The sequence below is a fragment of the Rhinopithecus bieti genome, unplaced genomic scaffold (genome assembly GCF_001698545.2).
Source record: "Rhinopithecus bieti isolate Rb0 unplaced genomic scaffold, ASM169854v2 scaffold_32518, whole genome shotgun sequence".
NCBI lineage: Eukaryota > Metazoa > Chordata > Mammalia > Primates > Cercopithecidae > Rhinopithecus > Rhinopithecus bieti.
This window is the reverse complement of record NW_016814742.1, coordinates 1,842,192-1,855,543: the sequence shown is the minus strand read 5'-3', so window position 1 is coordinate 1,855,543 and position 13,352 is coordinate 1,842,192.

The window sequence follows — 13,352 nt, the reverse complement described above, 5'->3', positions numbered from 1 at the left end:
AAAAAAAAAAAAAAAAAAAAAAAAAACAGCAGCACTGTTTTTCCTTATATGATGCTACTTATCCAGCATTATTTGATTCTCATATCAAATCCCCAGTGCAGTGGTGAAGACTCACCAACTTCACTTCTAAATTTTTCCTTTCATGCATTTTCTACCCCAGACATGCTGACTTTGCTATCTTCTGCATGGAACTCACTTTATTCCCTCCCTGGAATTTCCTCTCCCTTTGTACCTCGAAGATAGAAGCTCATTATAAAAATCTTGTCCCGTCAATGTCCATCTTTCTAAGAAGCCTTCCATGATTAAGTCTAATTCTGTTCACACCTCTACTAGGAAGTTGGCTAGATGACTGCTTGGTGGGCTCCTTTGAAAATTATTGTTCTCTTGATTTCTCTATATTGCCAAAACTATTCTGTAAGTTTCATGGGAAAAAAATTATATCTTCTGTTCCCTTTGTAGCTCTCTTCCCTGAGTTCTATATTGTGCTCTCCATACAGGAAAAATAAATTAAATGCTTTGATTTGCTGACTGATAAAAGAAACCCTGGCTTATATTTATCACATAAGAACATTTTGTATGATGCAAAAATTTTTAAAGATACACAATTATCCATATAAATTACTTCTAAAAATGTGCCTGCATAAGGCTCACTTTCCCTATTAAAAGTGAATTTCTCATCAAAAGAAATAAAATGAAAATGTAATGCCAAGAGAATGAGAAATGAATTTAATCAGTAGAATCTCCAAGACAGGACATGGATAATATTGGTGGAAGAGAGTATTTCATCATAAATGCACTGATATTACTATCACAAGAACAGAAAATCAAACACTGCATGTTCTCACTCGTAAGCAGGAGTTGAATAACGAGAATACATGGACGTAGGGAGGGGAACATCACACACTGGGGCCTGTCAGGGGTCGGGGGCTAGGGGAGGGATAGCATTAGGAGAAATACCTAATGTAGGTGATGAGTTGATGGTTGCAGCAAACCACCATGGCATGTATATACCTATGTAACAAAACTGCACATTCTGCACATGTACCCCAGAACTTAAAGTATAATAAAAAAATAAATGCACCAACATTGTATTAACTCTCAGTTTGGGTATTATCTGGCCAAATGGCTAATGAGAAGGACTGTGGGTACATATCAACAAAGGTAAAATGCCAGCCAGCCTGCTGTAATCTTTTCCAGTGAATATTCTTGATGGTTTCTGTAGGCCCAATGACAGCAGGCATTAAGACTTAGGAGTATAGCCCCAAGTCATATCCAGCAAATCTCCTCAAGAGGTAACATTTAGCCTCACACATGTAGATGATCCTGACGATAATGTGGCCTCGTGGCTGACCTCCTCTCCTCCAGTTATCTTGTCCTCCTCCTACTTCAACCTCTCCTACTATAGCCATGCTTCAACAGTGGCATTATCAAAAAAAATTGTCACCCTACTGTCATATCCTAGCCTTCTAGTTGGTCTCCATGCTTTTCCACGTTCCTCTAAAGTCTATTCTGAGCACAGCAGCCAGAGAAGTAGAATTCAGATCATATTCCTCCTGCAAAACCCTCCAATGGCTTTCATCTCACTCCAAAAGAAAGACAAAGTCCATAAAGTCACCTCTATAGGTGGACAGGATCCAGACTCCTGTTTTTCCCTCATCTCATCTCCTACTACTCCCCTTCACTCACTTTTCTCCAACAACCCTGACCTTCTTAGTGTTCTCCCAACATGCCAGCCTGCCCAGCCTCAGAGCCTCTGTAATTGCTGCTCTCTCTACTTACAATGCTTTTTCCCCAAAGTAATTCCATGGCTCACTTCAGTCTTCCACGCTCATTCTAACAAAGTCGTACCTCTCACATTCCTTTTCCTCTGCCCCTGTTTTATTTTTCTCTATAGCACTTACCAGTATCAGACATGCAACACAATATACTTATTATTTTTATTATTTATTGTCTTTCTCCCTCCACTAAAATATAAGCTCCATAGGGTAGGAATTTCTTCACTCCTATACCTTCAGCATCCAGAAAAATGTCAGGCAGGTTGCCTGCAGTGCCAGGACCTATGCTCATGCTTGTGCCTTTGTGCCTACACTAATGTGCACGCACACACAGACATACACACACAGACATACATGTATGCACATACACATATACATGCATACGTACACATGCACATACATACCCACATATAAATTTAGATTACAGCAGCATTGCCGGAAAGTAAGAGCCTTAGAAAACTTTTCTTATTCCTCCAGCTCTTGGCTTTGTGTTAAGTTTGCTTGCTCCTAAATTCAAAAGCTATGGAAATTGTACTTGCATAAAGGACAAAATGACCAAGTCAAACTCTCTCTGTGTTAATTCATTTCTTTAGGCAGATGCTACTCCTGAAACTCCCTAGTTTTCCACACACTCACATCTCCTGTAACTTTGCAAAGCTTGAAGTTTCAAACCTTTACTACCTTAGATCCAAATAGCATCCCCATCTACTTGATAAAAAGAAATAACTGGCTTTATCTGTGATAGGATATGGAATTGACTTTTATGCATTAGTCATTCAACCTTGAATTGAATTTTGACAGGCTCTGCAGTGTATTAAATTGCTCCTGCAAGGATGAGAAGTGTATATAACTCAATAATGCCTGTCATTTTCCACTGCAGAGATGAACTTGAATTAAAGCAGAATTAATTCAGCTAACTTAAGCAAAGGTCTAATATCAAGTTTATTTCAGTTAAGGCATAAGACAAGTCAAATTCCTATGTAAAGTTCTGCAGCAGTTCAAACATTAATCTCTAATTCAAACTGATTGCTAGAAATATGTCAAAATCAAGAATTTTATGAATCTTTTAGAGCCTACAGAGAGGTTTAGATGAATGGCATGTGTTAAAAAGAAATGAACTATATATTTAGAAAGGACATGTCGTTGCAGACATTAGTCTGTCATTAAGATAGCTCAGCATGTATTCATAGACAAAGTGAACAACTGAGGCATATGTGGAGCAAGCAATCAAACATTTTTGAGCACCTACTAAGTGTCAGGAACTGTCCTAGGCAGTTTATATTCATTATCTCACTTAATCCTTATAGAAAGAACTAAAGTAGACATTTGATTACATTTTAAAAGAGAGCAAATAGACTCAAAGAAGTTTAGTTAATTGTAGCTAATAGATGACAGAGACAATGTTTGAACCCAGGGCTGAGCCCAAAGCTACATCAACTTCCAGTTGCCTCAATAATACCCCATCTAATGGAAGGTCTGAGAGCAAAGAGGCATCTGATAACACTGGTAGAAGATGAGCAACTGGAGAGCCAGCTGGGAAGAGCTCTGAATTAGAAATCAGGGGGTAGTTTGCTAAATAACTTTAGATATCTTCTTACTTTAGTTTCCCATCTGTAAAACTGAGAAAGTAATTTCTTTACTGCATACTGTGAAGTGTTAACACAAAGGCAATACCTATGTAACAGATTTGCTATGGATGGGCTCCCCGCCTTGGTAAGAGTTTGGATCAGATTTCCCCTATGGCCATGCCAGTTCAAAGGCAACAGTCCCCCAAGAAGGCATGCTCAATGCTGAAATGAACCCTTTTCTAAAGTAACAAATCACCTCCCATATGTATGTTTATATATATGAATACATACTGCTGTATATTCAGTTTTCCTAAAACAGCATATACCTCTTATTTGACACAGAAAGGATAATAGCAATGATCTGGGTTCAAAGCTGAACAAGTACAATGGTTTCATTCAAGCCCTTTGCTGCCACAAATATTTTATGTAACTTTATAGCCCCATATCCTGAATCTATAAATACTGAACACTTCCTCAATCTTATATCAATTTCTCCTTAAGTCACTTATTACAATTCCTTAAAGCACACCTCACTACATCCTTTTAATATGCATATAACCTTATGTGACCCTCGTTTTTCTTTGCCTAACCATGCCTTCCCTTTACCTAGGAATCTACACATCTGACTCTGACAACACCACTACCTGAACAGTTCCCGTGTGACCTCTTAGTGCCTCTCATGTTAGTGCATCCCACTGCCTTCCCATTTGTGGATTTCAATCTAATTCCATTTATTTATGTGTTTGTTTTGAACTACAACACACACACACAAACATACACACACAGAAAGAGTCGTAACCCATCTTTCCTTCCAATATAAACCTTACTTAACCTGTTGATTTACTGTTGTACAGAACAGTCGTGGACAACATTTTAAGGTAACTGAAGTTTGCCCTTACCAAATCTCTGCATGCCTTTATTGGAATTTCTCCACTCCCTCAGAGCAACAAGGGCCTTCACAATTCCCCAGATGTTCAGCACCACTCACTACTTTTAACCCAGACTTGCAATCTGTGGAGATACCTATATAAATGTCTAATTTATTCTGTCCTCTCCTACCCTACACAAAGCAAATTTGTTCTGTGTCTTATTCTCTCTATGCCTCAGTATAAAACATGTCAACCTCAAACCATTAAGACTTTTTACCCAAGCAAAATATCTATATTTCAGAAGCAATAATTCAAAGAGTAAATAAAATCTAGGAGAAAGAGAGAGAAAGCAAGTGGCGGGGAGTCGGGGAAGGTTTGAAGATACTGAATCAGACAACAAGCCAGTCAAAAAGCCATTTTGAAGCAGATGATCCTTTCATCGGTCATTGAACCACATCTCTGGATAACTACCTACTTACTGGGCCAGCCTCTAAACACTTTCATTAGTGTTTCCTGATAGTATTATTTGAAGGCATTTCACTCTCCATAGGTCATCTCTAGGTCCCTAAAGTTCGCCCTATGTCCCTGTTATCTAATCCAACAAATCAGACCTGCCAAAGCATGTGTAGTAGACACCTGATGGTGGGTGAACATCACTACTAAATTTATTCTAAGTTTAAACAGGACTGCTATTTAGTTCTGATAAGTAGGGATTGGAATCCTTAGCTCATAGTTTCTCCCTAACTGTCCCTTGGGGCCCCTAAGATCAGCTTGTCCCTGATTCCCCATTTCTGGATTTTGACCAACTATTTGGATTTTGATAGCCTGTTTCTGGACCCTAATATAATTGCTTGCCTGATTGACTTTATTCCTTGGATACTAAATTTAACATGGACCTTCTTCTAGCCCTTACAGGATAATTTTCTTATCCCAACCATTCTAGAACTTGCCCTTCCCTTAATAGGAAAGTCTAGTTGTTGTTCTTGGCCCCTCTAAATCTATTCTTCCCACTGTAATTAAGAAGCCTCTACATCCTGCTAATTCCCAGATACAACAGTTTTGTCTTTCCTATTAGAGTTCTATTACCATCTAATCAAAAATTGTGATATCTGACTATATAGCACTTTCTTCTACTCGGTTCATCTCATTTTCCTATAATTTCTCCCTAGTATCTACTATGAAGTACTTCACTGAGAATATAAAGCAGTCCTTTAGTTCTGAAGTCAAACAGGTGTCTGAAGGTCATTTTAGTGGCCTAAGCAATTCACCACAATGATGTTAGTCCTTCTGTACAATTAATATCTAATTTAGCTAGACTCAGTTAAGGATAGAAGTTTGCTAAAAAATGATAAAGAAGGTAAAAACTATATGAGTTTGTAAATATTTTTAAAGTGAGTTTAAAAGATATTTAAGAAGAAAGAACAGAGGTAGGTGAGCATAGTTAAATCATACACCATTCCAAAAGAAAAGCATGAATCATGCTGATATGGTTTGGATCTGTGTTTCTACCCAAATCTCATACAGAATTTTAATCCCCAGTGTTAGAGGCAGGGCCTGGTAGGAGGAGACTGGATCATGGGGGCAGATTTCCCCCTTGCTGTTCTCATGATAGTGAGTGAATTCTCATGAGATCTGGTTGTTTAAAAGTGTGTAGCACATGCCCTTCACTCTCTTCCTTCTGTTCTGGCCTTGCAAGAGGTGCCTGCTTCCCATTCACCTTCTGCCATAATTGTAAGTTTCCTGAGGCCTCCTCAGCCATGCTTCCTGTAGTGCCTGTGGAACTGTGGACCTCTTTTCTTTATACATTATCCAGTCTCAGGTCTTGATAGAGTCTCACTCTGTCACCCAGGCTGGAGTTCAGTGGCATGATATCAGCTCACTGCAACCTCTGCTTCTGGGTTCAAGCAATTCTCCTGACTCAGCCTCCCAAGTAGCTAGGATTACAGATGTGTGCCACAACACTCGGGTGTGATTTTTGTATTTTTAGAAGAGACAGGGTTTCACCATATTGGCCAGGCTGGTCTCAAACTCCTGACCTCAAGTGATCCACCCACCTTGGCCTCCCAAAGTGCTGGGATTACAGGCATGAGCCACGGTGACTGACCAGGTATTTCTTTACAGCAGTGCAAGAACTAACTAATACACGTGCATACCTTACCTTATATGTATCTTCATACTCTTCAAGGTGCTTTTAGTTAAAACTCCAGTGAAATTTCCATCCCCACTCATTGATCTAGAACATAGTCATAATCTGAACTTAAGGAAAAATACCATGGACTAGAACCCTTCCTGACAAATTCCATCACATAGAGATGAACCCCATAAGGATGTTTTCTCTTCCATGTTTGCTGCCTCACAATAAGTGTGGGTAATCACAAGCTATTCATCTTTATTTTCAGAGAACTCTGGGAAAATCAGAAGAGATGAGAATTGATTAATGCTCTCTATGAAAAGTTCAATAACTCTTTAATCACAGCTTGAAAATAAAGCAATGCTTCTGATCTTTTACAAATTAATTTAACGTTGCATTAAAAATAAAATGGGCTGTAAATTGTGCTGTGCAGGGATAATCAATGGCTCATTATCTTTGCTTCTAGCAAAATGCACTGATTCTTTTAAAGCCATTAATGAGCAATACTGGGCAGTACACAGCTGCAAATGTGTTCAAGTATTATTGATTCTACATCTATAAAATTAATCTCATCAGGGCAGAATTTATGATCAGTAATAATGCAAACTGTTCCACGGTCCATACAAAAGAAATAAAAAAGAAAATTCATGGGTATACGGCAAGATTATAAGATCACTGGAGAGGAACAATTTCTGAGCCCTTATTCTATTCTGTTGCCAGCACATTGTGGTACTTAATCACTGTTAAATATAAATCTAATAAAAAGAGATTATCAGTGGTGACCAATGAAATGTTAACAGTCTTTTCATATAACTAAACCATTATGATAATTCTGTAATTTGGATTGATGTTACCACTTTCCTTAGACATTACTAGGACATTATGTACAAATTATCTATCAGGTTACTTCTATATTATTTCATATTTTATTACATAATGCTTGCAAATATTTTGCTACTGAAACAGAAACATTGAGTTGATATATTGTTTTCATTGTCCAGCGTTGTAAAATAAATGTGTTGTCCATGTGTCGAACTGCTGGTTAAATCTCTCCCCTTTGGAAGTTCATTAAGCCTTTCAATCTAACGTCCAAAAATCTTGAGCTTGCTCCTAGGCAGCTGAGGTAGCTGCTGAATCTTGGGTTCTAGTTTATCCTCAATGCCAGAGGGTGGGAAAAGGAAGAAAGGGCCGTTGAAGCTTCTTTAGGAGGAGAATGGTGGGAGAATGGAGAATTTTCCACAAATAGAAAAAGAGGATGGAAATGAAAATCTAACAACTCTAACATGTATCAAGCCAGATTTTATCTTCTATTTTACTTTAATTGCGACAAAGCAGAAGTAAAGCTTAATTATGTTCAGATAATACCAAGGACTGCCTTACAGAGAAACTATCACTAAAAAGCATCATAACAAAGAGATCACATTTTGCTGAAAACTAACAGACTAGCATTCCACTTGTTATGAAACTTCACCAGGTTTGTTGAGCTGAGCTCTGAAATGCAAAGATTTAACATCCCTGCTTTTATGCCAGATATTTAATAGCAGGAGTAAGAAATGACAATCCATATAATATAAATGTGTAGAAATTGCCAAAAATTGTTAAATCTTTTTTTAAAACTTACCTAGAAATTTCAAACTAATAATACTGCATTTTCAGGGGTTTAGGATTGCTGCTGTTAAAAGTGGCAGCCTACTGACCTGAAAGTTCATGGAGAGAGAGCAGAACTTGATTTCCCTTCTCAGTGTCTCAAGGCCCCAGCATGCAGGTAAGTGACACACTCTAATCTAGCAATGGTAAGGAGGAATAAAAGTGACATATTTCCATCCAGTTTTCTTACACAGCACTTAATTTTAAAGGAATTTTCTTGCTTATTTATAAGAACATTTAACTTATAATAGAGACACAGGTAAAAACTACTGCCCAGCATTTCCTCAAAAAGATTGCCCAACTTTTTGTTTCCCAGACTCTCAAACGTATTTCAGAGCCAGGTTATATCAACACTCAGTTACATTTAGAGAGTGTAAATTTGGAAACACCTACGTTTCTCAGAATTGGACAAAAAAGAATGTAAATTCAAAAGGTGAATGAAGCCAAAAGCAGAAGCTGGACCTGGATAAAGCAGTAAGTCCAAACTAGGGGATGCTGCACTGTTTCTAAAGGCTCAGCCACCCTGTAGTTAATCCATGAGGGGGCAGAATGATGGTCGTGTCTCTAGTGGTAACAAGGGTCACACCCAGGATATCACACAAGGATGGCTTCTCTTTCCCACTCACTAGTCCTAAGACAAAGTGGACTTTGCGACATACTGCTCTCAGAGGTTAGATGTCACAGATGTAGGCAAGAAAACAAACTAGTGTGAAGTTTCTGAGGTCACATCACATATACTCCTAAGGACTGATTGGCCTACTCGTAAGTTATCTTTAACATGGATATTTTATACTGACCACACTATAGCATAATGGGTCACTTTGATTTGGACAACTAAAGTTCCAGATCAAGAGTTTAAGCTAGGTAACAACTTTGAATTATGATAAATCTGCAACACCAATTCTCAAACTTTGGAATGAATAAAAATTACTTGTGAACTTTGTTTTAAAACGCAAGCATACAAGAAAAAAATGCACACATCACAAGTCATTCGAGAAATGTAAGTCAAAATTGCAATGAGATACCACTTCATACCCACTAAGATGGCTGAAAAAATTTTTAAAGCAGACAATAACAAGTGTTGGCAAGGATGTTAAGGAATTGGATTGTAAAATGGTACAATTTTTTGGAAAGTAATATGGCAATTCCTCAAAATGTTAAATATACAGTTACCATATCAGCCAGCAATTCCTTTTCTAGCTGTACACCCATATTCGTTTGCTGGGGCTGTCAAAACAAAATACTATAGACTGGGTCGCTTAAACAACAGAAATTTATTTTCTCATAGTTCTGAAAGCTGGAAAACTAAGATCAAGGTTCCAACCAGGACTGGTTTCTCCTGGAACCTCTCTCCTTGCCTTACAGCTGGCTGCCCTCTTGCCACCTCTCCATATGTTCATCCCTCTGTGTATGTGCACCCTAGGTATCTCTCTGTGGTCATGATCTCTTCTTATAAGAACACCCATCAGATTGGATTCAGGCCCACCCTAATGGCCTCATTTCAACTTAATCACCTCTTTGAAACCCTTATATCCAAATGTAATCACATTCTGAGGTATTGGGGTTAGGAATTCAACATATGAATTGGTGGGGAGGGCATAATTTAGGCCACAACAATACCTAAAAGAACTGAAAACATTTCCACACAAAACTTATACATGAATGTTCATAGCATTCATAATGGCTAGAAGTTGAAGCAAACTAAATGTCCATCAACTGATGAATAGATAAACAGACTATACTATATCCATACAATGGATTATTATTGGGCAATAAAAAGGAATGAAGTACTGATTTATGATTCAACATTGATGAACTTTGAAATCATTATGCTAAGCAAAAGAAGCCAGTCAAAAAAGGCCACACATATTGTATTATTTCATTTATATAAAATAACCAGAATAGGTAATCATAGAAACAGAAAGTAGATTCGTGGTTGCCAGGAGTTAGGGAGAGGGAATATGGGAAGTGATTGCTAATGAGTTCAAGGTTTATTCCGGGGTGATGAAAATGTTCTGAGATTAATTACTGGGGATGGTTGCAGACCTTTGTGAATATACTGAAAACCAATGAATTGTATACTTTAAAAGGGTAAAGTCTTCGTATGAAATTTCATTTTAATAAATGTATTATTTAAATTAGAAACCACCAGCCTTGGCAGCATGGCAAAACCACATCTCTACAAAAAGACAAAAAATAGCCAGGAGTGGTGGTGTGCACCTGTAATCCCAGCTACTCAGGAGGCTGAGGTGGGAGGATTGCTTAAGCCTGGGAGGCTGAGGGTGCAGTGAGCTATGATCATGCCACTACATTCCAGCCTGGGTGACACTGAGAGATCCTTTCTCAAAAAGAAAAAAAAATCACAAATACAGTCTGAGTCTCCCTACCCGCCGAATTACAGAGATTCTTACTCAGAATATCTGGAGAAGGTCTAAAAATGTGCATTTTAAAACAAGTGTTTTCCCACCTTCCAAGATTCTGTAGAACTTTGACAAATAATAAGATAAAATATTCTTGATATGGGCTTCTGGACTACTCTGATTGAGAGGCCAGAGAGCTTTGTAAAAAGCTGACACTAGAACCCCTAGAGTGAGTTACCTATGCTGCTGAGGGACAATGGTCACCTTGGAGCGCTTCTCTACTCAGGTGTAGAGAAGAGTTGAGGTGTAAAAACTTGCACTTGAGATAGGAAGGGAGAAGCTACAATGTCTACCACAATGACATAGATGGTCTTTTGGAGAAGATGGAGCTGTCATTTAAAGACAATCAATTCATGTTCATTCACTGAGCATTTATGTATTAAACCAAATGCACATGGTCTAAATAGCAGAGTGCATTGCACTGGGGAAGAATATTTACTCTCCCTTTGCCAGCTTCAACTCTGAGACAATTGGAGATAAAACAAAAATTGCCGCAGAGTAATAGAAAATATACTCCAGAATAGAAAGATGGCCCTGTATTTCATCAGATATTATTGAATTTTTTTAAACATTATTGAGGCAATTTGTGGGCATATAATGCTTAGGTTTGGGGTTAGGGTTACAGTTAAAATAAGATACAGGATAAGAATTCCGTATCTCTTTCTATAAAGAGTATTCAGGATATGAAGCCTGAATAGTCCCTACAAAAGTAATAATCAAAGTTCTTTCCAGCACATGTGCTTAATACTAAGATAACTAGAGAATGATCAAATTAGATAACCTTTAAATATTATCATGGAAAAAGCGGGCAAAAGGTGCCCAAAAAGACAATTCATGGAAGACTTTTTTCCCAATTCTCAACCAAGAAAAAGTATTAAAATTGTAGAACATGTGATAGCCAACTTCCAGGATGGCTCACAGGTAGCCTCCTATTATTCATACCTCTATATAGTCCTTTCCCAGACTGACCAACGCAATACCACAGAAGTGATGAAATATCACTTCCAAAATCAGATTGTAAAACACAGGACAGCTTCCAGCTTGCTTACTCTCTTTCTCTCTTATAGAACATGGTCTGGGGAAAACTAGCTGCCATGTCATAAGTAACCTAGTGAGAGGCTTATGTGGCAAAACACTGGGACTTCTTGTTCACAGCCACCCTACACATGGGTCCTCCTGCCCCAGACAAGCCCTCACATGACTGCAGCCCCAGCCAGCAGCTCGAATGCAACCTTATAAGGGATCCTGAGTCAGAATCATCCACCTAAGTCACTCTCAGATTCCTAAGTCTTAGAAAGTGATAAATATTTATTGTCATTACTTGCTATGTTTTGGGGTAAATACGTTTTGAAATTTTTTTTAAGATTTCATTTTTTTAGCAGTTTCACATTCACAGTAAAATTGAGAGGAAGGTACAGAAGTATCCCACATATTCTTTCTCCCTCCAAGTGTGCATGGAGCCTCCCCCATTGCCAATATCCCCCACCAGAGTGTTACACATGTTACAATTGATGAACTTACATTGACACATCATTATTACCCAATTGGGATAATTTTTACATAGCAATAGATAACTACTACAGAAAGTTAATACTATTTTTATATTATATTGTTTTACAAATAATTGTTTTATGTTACAATGTTTTAATGAATTGTTGGCACCTAATACCTACTATCTGCCAAAGACAATAAAATATGTAAAACAAGTACTAATGGTACTAACAGGAAAGTCAGAAAGCACCATCCATGGGGAGAGGAAATAACACAGTCAGAAGAAGTTTCGAGTCAAACAGATCTGGATTCAACTCAGACTCTACCTCTTTCTTGATGTGTGACCTTGGGAAAGTTTCTTAAACTCTCCTACCCATCAATTGAGGACAATGACTTCCTCATGGGGATTTTGTGAAGTTTAAATAAATGACCATATGTGGAAAACACCCAACACATAGAAAGTTTTCAACATATGTTTATTTTTCCCCATCCTTTTTGATTCTAGTAATTGCAATTTGGGACATGAATGATTGCCTAATAGTCACATTTTCTTCTAGCAAAAGTTTCCCTTTGTAGATATCATAAAATATAATATATAAATCTTTCTGGCCAGGTGCAGTGACTCACACCTGTACTCCCAGCACTTTGAGAGGCCAAGGAAGGAGAATCAGTTGAGTCCAGGAGTTCTAGACCAGCTTAAGCAACATGGTGAGACCCTGCCTCTACAAAAAATAAAAACTTGCTGGGTGTGGTGGTGCACACCTGCAGTCATAGCTACTCAGGAGACTAAAGTGCTATGATAGCTTGAACCCAGGAGATAGAAACTTCAGTCAGCTGTGTTAGCACCACTGCACTCCAGCCTAGGCAACAGAGCAACACACCGTCTCCAAAAACAAAACAAAACAAAAACAATAAAACAAATAAATATGTCCCAATATTTTATGGGGAAAAAAAACTTGACTTCTAGGTACACCATTTGAATTTTATGAGAATAACTGGATCCTATGACTAACTTGGAATACCCATAATTGTCCATTCATCATATGCAAGTGGTAGAAAAAATAACATCAAAATTCCTCCTTATAATACCAACTCCCTTCCCTATTTTCATCGTCAGAGATGGCCAAATTAAAGTGATATTATATTCCACATTCTGGAAGACAGACACCACCTTTGGGTAACTTTTTTAAAAGTTTCATAGCAATCCTATAGTCAACAAGGCCTGCCCTTTCCTGTACAGCGGTGAAAAGAGCAGAATTCAGCAGAAGTTTAGAAAGTTGTCATAAAGTCACACCTGAACCAGTCTAAGAGAGCAAACAAAAAGTCTTCTTTAGAGAACTCTTCTTGGAGAAGTTGCCTCTTAAAACATATTTCTTAGGCTGTAAAACTCTGGAGATCCTCATTGTAATGAAGAAAGAAATACAAGGTGATCAACCTTCCAGTTTTCTGCC